Below are 13,633 nucleotides of genomic sequence, written 5' to 3'. Positions count from 1 at the left end.
GGCTTTACACTAGGGGTGTGCATTAGCACTGCCCTCACGATTCGATACGATTACGATTCACCAGGTAACAATTTCGATTAAATTCGATTCTACGATGCATTGCGATGCATCAAAATTCTACTGCACAGAATAAGGCACATTTTTCATCGATCATGAGGCAATACAAGCAGTCAGATATAACAACAGATTTTATTGGCTGCTATGTGTTTATTCACTCTCCTGTATGCAGTCTCCTGTATCTTTGACATTAATGTCATAAAATAAAATTAAATGGTACAGGGTATTAGATATGGCATTTTCAAACCTGAAAAAGAAAACATAAATCACTGCTTTCAGTGCTTTGAATGAGAAATATTTCTCTTCTCTCTGCTTTAGAACCATTTGAATTTAAATAGAGCAATAACAGCCAACTTTTTCCAGCAGTGACCATAAGTGTTTTTTTTACACACAGTAAAATAGCAGCTCTAAGACAAGGCACTTCCTGAACTTTTATCTGTTAGCTGCCATTCCTCCACAACATCCAAGAGTAGCCTCGCCATATGAGCACCAGTGTGGCTCTTGTAAACTGCTCTCGTCTGCAGCACATGAGATACAATCTGCCAATCCTCGCTAATGTAATGTGCCGTAATGGTTACATAGGACTCTGTTGCGACTGAAGTCCAGGCATCAGTTGCAACTGCTACACGACTGGCTTTACACATGGATCCCATTACCTTTGCTTTGGTTTCTTTGTACAATGCGGGAAGCGCAGAACCAGTGAAGGTAGCTCTTGTCGGTAGCTTATACCGGGGCTCAATTGTTTCAAGCAGGTGGCGAAAACCCGCATTTTCTGCAACAGAATAGGGTCGTAGATCCTTCGCTATGAAGCATGCCACCGATCGCTCTCTCGGAGTTGTGTGGCAACGTTGACACTAGCGACTCGTCAATTCTTGGCTGGGATGTGTCGACTTTTTGTGTTGTTGTTGTTGTTGTTGTTGAATCCAACTCAGGATGACAACGATCATCATGGTTCTTGAAGTTAGTTGTATTGCCAACGTGCTTGGTTTTAGAGTGACAGGTTTTACACACTGCGTAAGTCTTGCCTAGTTTCCCATTAACTTCGTAGAATCCGAAATGTGCCCAAATGTCCGCTTTCCAAGCTTTGGGTGTGTTTTTAATTACCTGTCTTTCACGGTCATCTCCCTCCGCCTCAGCCATCCTTAGTGTTGTTGTTGTTGTTGTTGTTGTGCTAGCTAGCGCCGCCGCTTAGCATGTACTTCACAACTTTATTGTCCACTCGAGGCCCGAAAATAAACAGCGACATAATCGATTACAGCACGTTGCCGCATCGATGCTGAATCGTGCATGCCCCGCATTGCGATACATCACCGAATCGATTAATGTTTACAGCACTTCTATACACATCTATAGAGAGAGAAATATTAAACAAGATCATTTTCTTTTAAAATGTATTAAGGACTACACAAGGCCTCAAGATTGAAGTTCAAAACTTCTATACTTTGTTCATCAGAATGCAATGTGAATAGTATGATGAAATCTGAGAGAAGCAGAAATTATTTCAATTATATCATTAGCAACTAATAATTATGAGTAATAGCAGTAAAAAAAATAAAGGAGATAATACAAACAGGTGATTAAAAAAACTCATTCCACTTTATTATTCATTCAACTTTACAAAGACAATAAATCCCATATATTTCTAAGCTCACAACAAAACAAAAACATTAGCACTTGGTAATTCAACCGATCCACACAATGTAGTGGTTGTCTTTGTTAAACAACTAATGATGTGTGACACAGAGTTCTGTTAGGCGGTGGTCAAGGGTGGTAAAACAATCATTGTTTTAATGATAGGGTGTTAGGGCCCTTCTAGGCTTTGTCAGTGCACAATGGGACACAGTTATCCTTTGTGTCAAAAAACACCTTAGAGGCAAACTACTGAACTACTGATCTACTAGTAACCAGAAGTAGTTTCCCCAGGGAGCATTCAGAACTCCTTGATAGAATTAGCCACTGAGAGCATTTACCGTGTGCAAAAAATAAGTCAATTTCTATACAATTATATTAATTGTCATTTATTGTTCATTTTTATATAAAGCATTTCATCTATGAAATAGTTTAATACATTTACATCGTACACATGTGTTTATTCATGTGGCCTTCAAGATAATAAATAATACGTTCAAATGTTATTGATTCTTTAAGAAGAAAAAGTATGAAAACAAATGGATCAGTTGGTGTATCAAGTTGTAACTAATACCCCAAACTAGGATGCATACAGGATGCATATCAATTACAATACTTTTTCCAAATCAATATTTCTGGACAGTGTATACATCATGCATCCCATAAATGTCTGATCCTGTTCATCCTACACAAGTTACAATTCCTCTGTGCTCTTTCCTTTGCTTCCAATCATCCCCCAAATGTGATCAGGACCTGTTTGTGTGTGTGTGTGTGTGTGTGTGTGTGTGTGTGTGTGTGTGTGTGTGTGTGTGTGTGTGTGTGTGAGTGTGTGCATGTGTGTGTTTTCGTGAGTGTGTGTCTGTTTGTGTGCGTGTGGGCGAGTGTGTGTGCGCATGTGTGCATGCTTGCGTGTGTGTGTGCGTGTGCGTGTGTGCGTCTTTGAGTGTGTGTGTGCGTGTGTGCGTCTTTGAGTGTGCGTGTGTGTGTGTGCGTCTGTGAGTGTGTGTATGTGTGTGTGTGTGTGCGTGCTGTGGGGCCTGGGACTTGTATACAGAGTGTAAGTGACATGATGCGTAACTCCATCTATAGGTGTTATGGTGTCATTCCCACCACTGAAGAGCTTTCCTCGCCCTCTGAGCAGATCACTCCAAGGGCGGCCGCCTGCTCCCCAATGACCCCCGACGCGCCTCGCGGAGCAGAGACAATGACCCTGATGGGAGAGCCGCCCTGTACCGGGCCTGGGGAGACGGGAACATGTGTGCATTCCTACGTGTGTGTGTGTGTGTGTGTGTGTGTGTGCGTGTGTGTGTGTGTGTGCGTGCGTGCGTGCGTGCGTGTATGTTTGTGTCTATATATATATATAATATGTGTGTTTGTGTCTCTATTTGTGTGTGTCTATGCATATGATATACATGTGTGTGTGTTTGTGTGTGAACATGTGATTTTACATATGTCCAATATATATGTCCTGCATATGTCCCCTATATGTGTCTAAAGAGTAATTATCTTTATTTGTGTGTGTGCATCTATATTTTATAAACATTGTGCTTATACATGTGTGTTTGTGTGTGTCTGCATATGTGTGTGTGTGTGTGTGTGTGTGTGTGTTTGCGTCTATATATATGTGCTTGTGTCTTTATTTGTGTGTATGTATCTATACTTATGATATACACGTGTGTGTGTTTGCGTGTGTCTACATATGTGTGTGTGTGTGTGCATGTATGTGCACATGTGCTTCTACGTTTGTGTGTGTCTATATGTGAATGTGTCTTTGTTTGTGCGTGTGTATCGATATATATGGTATACATGTTTGTGTGTGTCTGCATATGTGTTTGTGTGTGTGTGTTTGTGTGTACGTGTATGTGTGTGTGTCTATATGTGCATGTGTGTGTCTGTGTATGTGTGTGTGTACGGGTGTATGTGTATGTGTGTGTGTCTATATGTGCTTGTGTGTGTGTTTGTGTGTGTGTGCGTGTGTGTGTGCGTGCGTGCATGTGTATGTGTGTGTGTGTGTGTGTGTGAGGGTGTGTGTGAGGGTGTGAGCCTGTGCAATCGGGGCCTTGATCACTGATTGTAACCATAAACTTCAATACTTGGCAACCAGTGCTTGTTTAGGTTTCTGATGTGTGACGTATCTTCTCTTGAAGAAGAGGAGGAGGAGGAGGAAGAGGAGAAGGAGGAGGAGGAGGAGGACGAGGAGGAGAAGTAGGAGGAGGAGGAGAGGGAGGAGGAGGATAATCAGTCCTTTTGGCGTCTCTGTGGAAAGTAGGGGCATCTCGCAGGGCCAGTAAGCATGTATATCAGACCATCTCACGGCTGGCTGGACGCTGCCTGGGTGGCCTAGCAGGTCAATACCCCACCGCTGCCTGGACACACAGAAAGGGATAATCTCCTGCCTTTCTTTCACAGCTACACACAAGTTCACACGCACACACACACACACACACACACACACAAACACGTGTGTGTACGCAGCAGGGTTACACCGTGCTGACCGTGGTGACTTACTTGGTCCTAATTTCGGGTCAGGACCAGGCAGGGCGAGGGGGGGGGGGTTCAGTGGTATGTGGGGCGCAGAGTTTGGGGGGGCAGTCAGGGGGAAGTCGGAGAGGGGCAGGGATCCCATTTCAGCCGGTGCAGTGGTGTGCACTGGGGCGCCACTCTAACTGGCTGATGGAGGAAAACAATTGGAGGTGCGCTCACCGGCAAACATGGAAACATTGTGAGGGGGGGCACATGGGGCAATTGTTGAAACACCCCTGGTGTGTTCACACAGACACACACCCCGCACACACACACACAAACACCATGCACAGTTTCAATGTCTTGGTGGTGTTCTTCAGCTCCAGCTATTTGCGTCATCACCCCTGGTGTAGGCTCACACACGCACGTGCACACACACACACACATACACACACACACACACACACACACACAGGGATTTAATTGACAGCGGCCAATAGAGTTCACTCTTACCCTCTACGTCGGCAGGCTGATTAAACGTGTGCAGAGGGAGATGATCCTCTCAAATCCTAATGTGGACGCAGCCTCTGGACTCAACAAACACTCCCGGTAGATTCATTCACAAATCCCCAAATAAAACAAGTTGAGTCAGTTTCATTTTTTTACCTCCGTTTTATTCATGGGAACACGATTCATAGCAATAGGCTCTGCCTTATCATTCATTAAATTTTTTAGATCAACTTCATTAAATGGAATGTCAGATAAAGCAGTATACATATATATATATATATATATATATATATATATATATATATATATATATATATATATATATATATATATATATATATTAACAGTATTATGAAAAAGAAAAAAAGCTCTTGTAATTTAAAGTTAAGTCAGAGTTTTCCAGTGGAAATCCTTTAGTGTTAATTGCTCAGTGTGAAGACAAACCCCTCGGGTGCTAATCCAATCTCCTGCCTAAAATTGGTCTCAAATACAGTAATTCATGTCTAATGGAACTAATTTAGACAAAATATTACACGGTAGCTCCATCTTTTAATCTGCGGAACGGAGACTGTGGCTTCAACCTCCAAACTTACCTTGGACAAGTCGCTTGTACTTACCTGCTTCTGCACACAAACCCACACACTCATATATATATATATATAAATAAATAAAAATATATATAACACGCATCCCCTGGTGGTGGTCTGGTTGACGATCGGTTGCTCTGCAGTCAGGTGATGTCTCCTTCTGCCTCCATAGGTCACATCGCCTCACCGTTGAATCCCAACCGTAAACCGTACCGTCTACGGTCGCTGTGCCTCCCTGGGTGGCTTTTACCGAAGGCGACAAGCCGATCACCGTATCTGTGAGGAGGACACAAGCAAAAAGGGCAGGGCGATGAGAAAATACCCCCAGTAGTCCAATCACAAGAGTCTCTACAGAGAAAGCCTTTTAGGAGAATTGATTCTGCGATGGTGCCGCTGTGTAAACCCTTAAAGAAAAAATGGATACAAAACAAATCCAGAAACAAAGATGTGACCGATGGCGATCAGAATTCAGCCCAGTCACGTTATCGGAGTTTAAATCCCGCGGCGCATGTGCCCTCCAATCAGACCCTCCCACGAGCATGTCGCCGCTTTGTCACCGCCCTAAACACACGCATCTTCTGTTTCTTATTGGGGAGGTGTGTGTGTGTGTGAGTGTGTGTGTGTGTGTGTGAGTGTGTGTGTGTGAGTGTGTGAGTGTGTGTGTGTGTGTGTGTGTGTTTGTATGTCTATCAGCTGTCTGAATCAGTGTTGGTTCGCTCGCAGACGGTCAGGGGTCAAGGGTCACAATAGGTCCTGTCTGGGCTTTCCGGGTGAACTGAGCGGCTGCAGCAAACACAGACAACGGCACACACACACACACACACACACACACACACACACACACACACACACACACACACACACACACACACACACACACACACACGGTGAGAAGGGGGAGGGGTGCCCCAACCAGACTAATATCACCTCTGGGATTAGGCTCCAGACAGAAATTAACTGACCTCCCTACCCCCTCTCACACACACACACACACACACACACACACACACACACACACACACACACACACACACACACACACACACACACACACACACAGCTTCTGCTTTGTCATAAAGGATGGTCTAGGTTGCGCGGTGTGACTCAGAGAGCTGCAGCAGAGTCTGATGCTGAGTCTGAGGCGTCATCCTTATTATCCAGAAGCCCTGAACCCCAGCTGAGGAGTGGAGACTTGGGGGGGGGGGGCTGAACCAGCAGAGGAGTGGAGACTGGGGAGACTGGGGGGGGGGGGAACCCTGAACCAGCAGAGGAGTGGAGACTGGGGGGGAGGAGGACGGTTGGCGTGGAGATAGCTTACTAGCTAGACCATGTTGCTAATGCTAACAGAGAGGGGAGAAGGTACTGAGTACAAACAGGGTTAACAACGGGCTAACAACGCCTGTTAGCCCGATGCTGCAGTGTGTCAATAGTGCGACACATAAGAAAGGCCTATGAACATAGAGATACATTCTATTATTTTCATCTATCCATCTGTCTGCCTGTCTGTCTGTCTGTCTGTCTGTCTGTCTGTCTGTCTGTCTGTCTCTCTGTCTCTCTGTCTCTCTATCTATCTATCTATCTATCTATCTATCTATCTATCTATCTATCTATCTATCTATCTATCTATCTATCCATCTATCTATCTATCCATCTATCTATCTCTCTCTACATCAACATGAAGGCTTTGAACAAAGCAATGCCTCTGAAGAAAAAAAAACAGTTGCGGTAAACCCCATCCCTTCCACTGCGGTGCAGTTTACCAGAGTAAACAGAGAGCGGGCCCGAGACCGGAGACAACCTCACACATTAATAAACACAGCAGAGCATGCCAGGGAGACTCTCAGGCCGAAGCCCACATCAAACAGCCGGGGGACGGCAGGATATACGCCCGGAGGAAGACACCGGAAGGTCAAGCCTGAGGAGCTGGTGGGCCTCCCTGGCAGGGCGCAGGGAGAAGCGGCCCAATAAGACAGGGTGTTAAGCCACATAATCCGCCCGTATTATTGCAACATCTGTGGAGGCCTAGAGAGGCTTTAGCAGTGATTAGCCCCGCAGATGTAAACAAAAACCAGGAGGAGAGGGGAGGAGAGGGGAGGAGAGGAGAGAGTGGAAGAGAGTTGAAGAGATAAGAGAGGAGAAGACAGGAGAGAGAGGAGAAGAGGAGAGGGGAAGAGAGAGAGGCAAAGAGAAGAGAGAGAGAGGAGAAGATAGAAGAAGAGAAGGCGAAGAGTGGAAGAGATGAGAGCAGAGAAGAGGAGAGAGAGGAGAAGAGAGGATAGGAGAGAAGGAGGAGAGAGAGAGAAAAAGACGCGAGGGGAGAAGTGGAGAGAGAGTAGAGTAGGAGAGGAGAGGAGAGGAGAGGAGAGGAGAGGAGAGGAGAGGAGAGGAGAGGAGAGAAGGAGGAGAGAGAGTGACAGAGACGCGAGGGGAGTAGTGGAGAGAGAGTAGAGTAGGAGAGGAGAGGAGAGGAGAGGAGAGAAGGAGGAGAGAGACTGAAAGAGACGCGAGGGGAGAACTGGAGAGAGAGTAGAGTAGGAGAGGAGAGGAGAGGAGAGGAGAGGACTGCTTGGTTGTTCTTAGTAGCAGGCTGCCCGAAAACTGAGGTAGGGTTGAGAAGGAGGAAGAGAATACTAAACAGGGCGGATTGGCAGATACAACAGAATTTGGGGCAAGCCCATAAAAAAAAAATGACTCAGACAAGAAATGAGCTATGAACACAGAAATAGGACCGGACAAGACAATCATCAAAATTGCAAAATTCTAAGTAGGTGGACGATGTAAAACAAGAGGCACCTTGGGGCAGTGATGGACCTTGGCCGGGGACATGACATGGAACATGACGCGTGTGAGGCCATCAGGACAACAGTAGTCGGCGGCGGGACAGACGCGCACAGAGGGGGACAGCATGACGTTGCCGCGGAAACGGGGGGGGGGGGGGGGGTAGCAGATTGGTGGATGAGGTTACCCGGGGGCAGGCGTGCCCCAACGGCTGACCAGACACCAGGCACAGACCTGCGCTAATATATGCACAGTTTGGTGGAGTGGAGGGTGTCTGGGTTCCACTCAATAGTCCTGGGAGGCAAGAGGAGAGGGTGGGGGGCTGAGGGTGCGAGCTTGGGGGGGGGGGGGGGGGGGGATGGGGACAGTCTGTTTAAAAAAGAAGAGGCGGGTGGGGGCTGCTTCCCCTCGGCTCAATTGAGGTGCAGGCTGGCCCCTGATGTCCCATTAGAGTTCAAGACAGAACTGGAGTGGGGAGGGGGAGAGGAAAGGAGAGGGGAGGAGAGGAGGAGAGGAAAGGAGGAGAGGAGAAGAGGAGAGGGGAGGACAGGAGAGGACAGGACAGGACAGGACCGGAGGAGAGAAGAGGAGAGGAGAAAACAGGAGAGGAGGAGAGGAGAGGAGGAGAGGAAAGGAGGAGAGGAGAAGAGGAGAGGGGAGGACAGGAGAGGACAGGACAGGACAGGACCGGAGGAGAGAAGAGGAGAGGAGAAAACAGGAGAGGAGGAGAGGAGAGGAGGAGAGGAAAGGAGGAGAGGAGAAGAGGAGAGGGGAGGACAGGAGAGGACAGGACAGGACAGGACCGGAGGAGAGAAGAGGAGAGGAGAAAACAGGAGAGGAGGAGAGGAGAGGAGGAGAGGAAAGGAGGAGAGGAGAAGAGGAGAGGGGAGGACAGGAGAGGACAGGACAGGACAGGACCGGAGGAGAGAAGAGGAGAGGAGAAAACAGGAGAGGAGGAGAGGAGAGGAGGAGGGAGAAGAGGAGAGGGGAGGACAGGAGAGGACAGGACAGGACAGGACCGGAGGAGAGAAGAGGAGAGGAGAAAACAGGAGAGGAGGAGAGGAGGAGAGGAAAGGAGGAGAGGAGAAGAGGAGAGGGGAGGACAGGAGAGGACAGGACAGGACAGGACCGGAGGAGAGAAGAGGAGAGGAGAAAATAGGAGAGGAGGAGAGGAGAGGAGTGGAGGAGAGGATGGTGAGAGGCAATGAGGAAAGGGAAGGAGACGAAAGGAATTGAAAGAGAGATAGCGTAACAGTAAGGGAGAGGCTTAAAATCCTCCTCCCCATCATACAATCCCTTCATACACAACACCCACACACACGCCAAAAGGGGCTGGTCTTTGGGAAGCTATTAGGGCCACGTGACCGCTGGTCTGCTGCTCTGCATACTAATTCATCATTACCACGGCTTTGTGACGAGAGCCAGGGATTCAAACGTTGTGTATGAGAGGGGGGTCCAGGCCCGCTGGCAGCTACAGTCTATGAATGAACAGTAGCTTCAGGAGCCAACCAGCCGGCTCAGATCCGGTAGAGAGAGAGAGAGAGAGAGAGAGAGAGAGAGAGAGAGGCATATGCTCTGCATGTGATAGTTGGCTAAGCTGGCGGAGGGGAAAGTGTGTGTATGGGTGAAAGTGTGTCTAGATGTATGGGTGTGTGCGTGTGACTGCATGTGTGCGAGAACATGTATATGTGTATGTTGGTGTGTGCGTGTGTGTATTCACGTGTGAGCGTGTGTGTACACGTGTGTATGTGCATATGTGTGAGTGTATGTCCGTGCATGTGTGTGTGTGCGTGTGTGTGTGTGTGTGTGTGTGTGTGTGTGTGTGTGCGCGTGTGTGTGTGTGTGTGTGTGTGTGTGTGTGTGTGTGTGTGTGTGTGTGTGTGTGTGTGTGTGTGTGTGTATGTGTGTGTGTGTGTGTGTGTGCAGGGAGAGCAACCCGGCAAGAAGTGGAACGGACGGCTGCGCAGGCTGATGGTAGAGTGTGGTGATGCAGACAGACAGTTTAATGATAGCCCTCACCCCAGAACATACATGCTCAGTGCCCCGGCCCCATCACACTGTCCCCATCACACCATCCACGCCGTCCGTATGACATATGGGCACGCAGGCCAGATATATGCTGGGGGGTTTTTCCACAGAAAGGCCCCGATGATGAGAATTAAAGGGGAAGAAATGTTGTTGTGCAAGACCCCGGAAAGAGAGAAATACCGAGAGCGGATTCTGCAGGAACCCAAAGGCTACCAGTGGGTTCATTCCCTGTCACTCTGGGCGTTTAACTGCTCTTTTGCTTTTAAATGTTTTCTAAGAAGTGCATTTATTTTATTGTCAAAAACATGGTTTGATAAAAACATTTTGAACACAGCCCTTAAAGAAACACAAATAAAGTGTGTAATATAGTACATACAAAGATCTGAGTATAATACTCCAAGGAGAAGGGACTCTCTAAATTGTCGAGATCAGATGGGTATTATTGGTCGTACATTTACGTCCATGTAAATGCCTCCCAACCTGAAAATATGTGTGGGCTTCATATTTCATATTTTCAGATTTTTTCATAGTTACACATCCTTACGCTCGAGTTCAAGATACAAAGCTCAACCCTCTTCATCCTTATCTTGGAGACATATGAACGGTTCTTATTATTTTTTAATGCATCCCAGAAGGACACGGATGTTGATAGAAAGTGGGCTCTTCTTGCCCCCAAAGTGTATTGCACAGGGCGAAAAATGACCCCTTGTTAAAAAACCCCTGGTTAATGTCCTACCCTGTACCCCACCTTTGACTGTGGTCCCCATGTGTGGGGGGGGGGGGGGTGGCAGACCTCTGGAAAGCGTGCCATGCGGGCTCACGCCATGCAGACTCCTTTAGGCATGGGGCTTGGTAAGGTGGCTAAACAAAGACACGGAGCTCCCTTATAAAAAAAACACATTGGATCACTGGCTCAGGCCGCGGCTGGATTGTGTGATTTTTTTCCCCGTTATAACTGAGCGTGACCGAGTGCTGAGCTGAATGAGGAGACTGTGGACACACTTCCAGAGGGTCGACTGTGGAGAGGCAGGAGCACACGTCTCTATGGGAACCACCCCCCGACACAGAGGGGATGGTGTGTGTGTGTGTGTGTGTGTGGGGGGGGGGCATTTGAAGCATTGTTAGTCCGTAAACACAGCTTTTCCAACCACCTCTTTATGGACTCGACTACGTAAGCTGAGGTACTGTGTGCCCCCTTTTTTTCTATCTTACGACGACGAGAAAGTAAGAAAGAAGGAAAGAAAGAAAGAGAGAAAGAGAGAAAGAAAGATAGTGATAGAAGATAAGAAACAGAAAGAAAGAGAGAAAGAAAGAACGACGGAACAAGCAAACCAAAAAAAAGAATGAAAGATTGATCGAAGGAAAGTTGAAACATAGAATAATAACAGTGGCTACAAGTTGTCAAATTGTAACCGAAATGATGAAATAATGTACAAACTTAAGTCATAAGGGAGCCAGGCTTTCTTCGCAGATTTGATACAGTAAAATCAGGTCACTGGCAAACTGTGCTGTTCCATGTGTGCTCTAATAAAGTCGATAATATACAGTAGAGCATTGTAGACCCACTTCTGGCACAATGGCAGCGTGTATGAAATGAGCGCATGAGATCAGTGTGTGTGTTTTTGTAAGTATGTGTGTGTGTGTGTGTGTGTGTGTGTGTGTGTGTGTGTGTGTGTGTGTGTGTGTGTGTGTGTGTGTGTGTGTGTGTGTGTGTGTGTGTGTGCGTGCGTGTGTGTGTGTGTGTGTGTGTGATGATCACAGCTCTGTCTGATAAAGCCAGTGTGGATACGTAGCCCGTCTCCGGGGGACCCCAGAATAGTATAGAAAACAGCGGCAGGAATAACAATAAGCCTGAGACGTACGGAGAAACAAGTCCATAATGCTGGAGATGAGCCGGGGCCTTGGAGCATGTATTCCCATAAAAAACCACTGAATGCCTCCACTTGTGTGTGGGTGCGAGCGTGTGTGTGTGCGTGCACACGGGCCTATTTGTCTAATTGTGTGCATGCACTCCAGAATATCTCAATAAGACAGAAATGAGCCTCTAAGAGGAGTGTCCGCGAAGATGAAAAGAGAACATGCACCATCTCTCTAGTCGCCTGCTCCCCCTCCCACCGCCTTCTCCCCTGATGCACACGCGGCTAGGACCCCGCCACTCCACCTTATAGCTGTCTGCTGGCCGCCTGATGAAAAAGGCAAAATTACATGGCGCGTCTGGGGGGGAAGGGGGGGGAAGGGGGGAGTCAGTGCAAAAGCCCGAAGGCAAGAGAGCGGACATTTGTAAATCACCCCCCGATATAAACATAGTGTTTAAAAGGGGTTTCTGGGGCTGTTTTGCAGGGGAACTGCCCGGCTCCACTACCGTCACTGGCGACGTAGCACATTCCCCCTTCCTGAGCTACAGCGGCAATCTCTGGGAGCAGCCTCCACCTTCCGGCAGGGTGGGTGACGGTCTCTGGGCGGAGAACGCATCTGAATACATTTACATAAAAATGGTGCCAAGCTCGCGCAGACGGAGCCTGTGCTGAGAGTGCAGTGTTGCTTTCATTGTCTGCAAAAATAGAAATATAGAAAACACCGGGAATGATTGAAATGTGGGTCGTTGGATGTGGAGGTGGGGGGGGAAGGAGACAAGGAAAATGCTCACTTAGTTCTGCTGCAAGAACAATATAAGCAGGGTTGTGTGTGTGTGTGTGTGTGTGTTTGTGTGTGGGTGTGGGTGTGTGTGTGTGTGTGTGTGTGTGTGTGTGTGTGTGTGTGTGTGTGTGTGTGTGTGTGTGTGTGTGTGTGTGTGTGTGTGTGTGTGTGTTGTGTGTGTGTGTATGTCTCTGTGTGTGTGTGGTGTGTGTTTAAAATCTGCCAGAAACTCGATGTGCCCCATTCCCCTTCAATGTTAATGATGCCAGTGGTGGATATTGGATTCAGAAGCACTGGGGAATTAGAGACTAACAGCTTAAGATATCATGAGGAAAATAGATTGAGGAAATAGAGACACAAATTGGGCCAAAATAACTCCCATTGCCAATGAGGCTGTGGGAGGAAAGCAGGGATTTCCGGATGAATATTAAATTGGCTGGTCATCCAACATATTGGATGACCAGGGGAATGGGGTAAATTGGCATACATCATTAACTGTCGTCTGACAAGCTGCACGGTAAAAATGTAGATATTTAGATTGCCGCCGGATATGAAATAGATATTTAGTGATAGCATGCAATTTATTACAGTGACAGACAGTGGAGGAAATATCTGATTTCCTAAAATTAATCTTATTTTAAAATAGTTTAATCCCCAAAGAGATAACCGCTTTGAAAATATATAATAATCTGATAATTGTGATATAAAATGCTACAATAGAGAAAGTCAATATTTGCTAACAAAATATTCATATTTTAGGGTATAAGTACAAACACACCAACATTTGTCAATGAAAATGAAATGTCCGGAAATGTGTGTTTTACTCACACTAGGAGCGTTCGGAAGAGAATATACAAATTAAACCCAAATTGTACTCTAAAAAGGTAGCATAAGACATGAGGATTGCCCCGCAACCATGGTTGCGACACAGATATGTGAGTGTG

The sequence above is a fragment of the Pollachius pollachius genome (assembly GCF_949987615.1).
Source record: "Pollachius pollachius genome assembly, chromosome: 7".
Classification (NCBI taxonomy): Eukaryota; Metazoa; Chordata; class Actinopteri; order Gadiformes; family Gadidae; genus Pollachius; species Pollachius pollachius.
The sequence above is the reverse complement of the archived record's forward strand: the minus strand, read 5'-3'. Positions refer to the sequence as shown.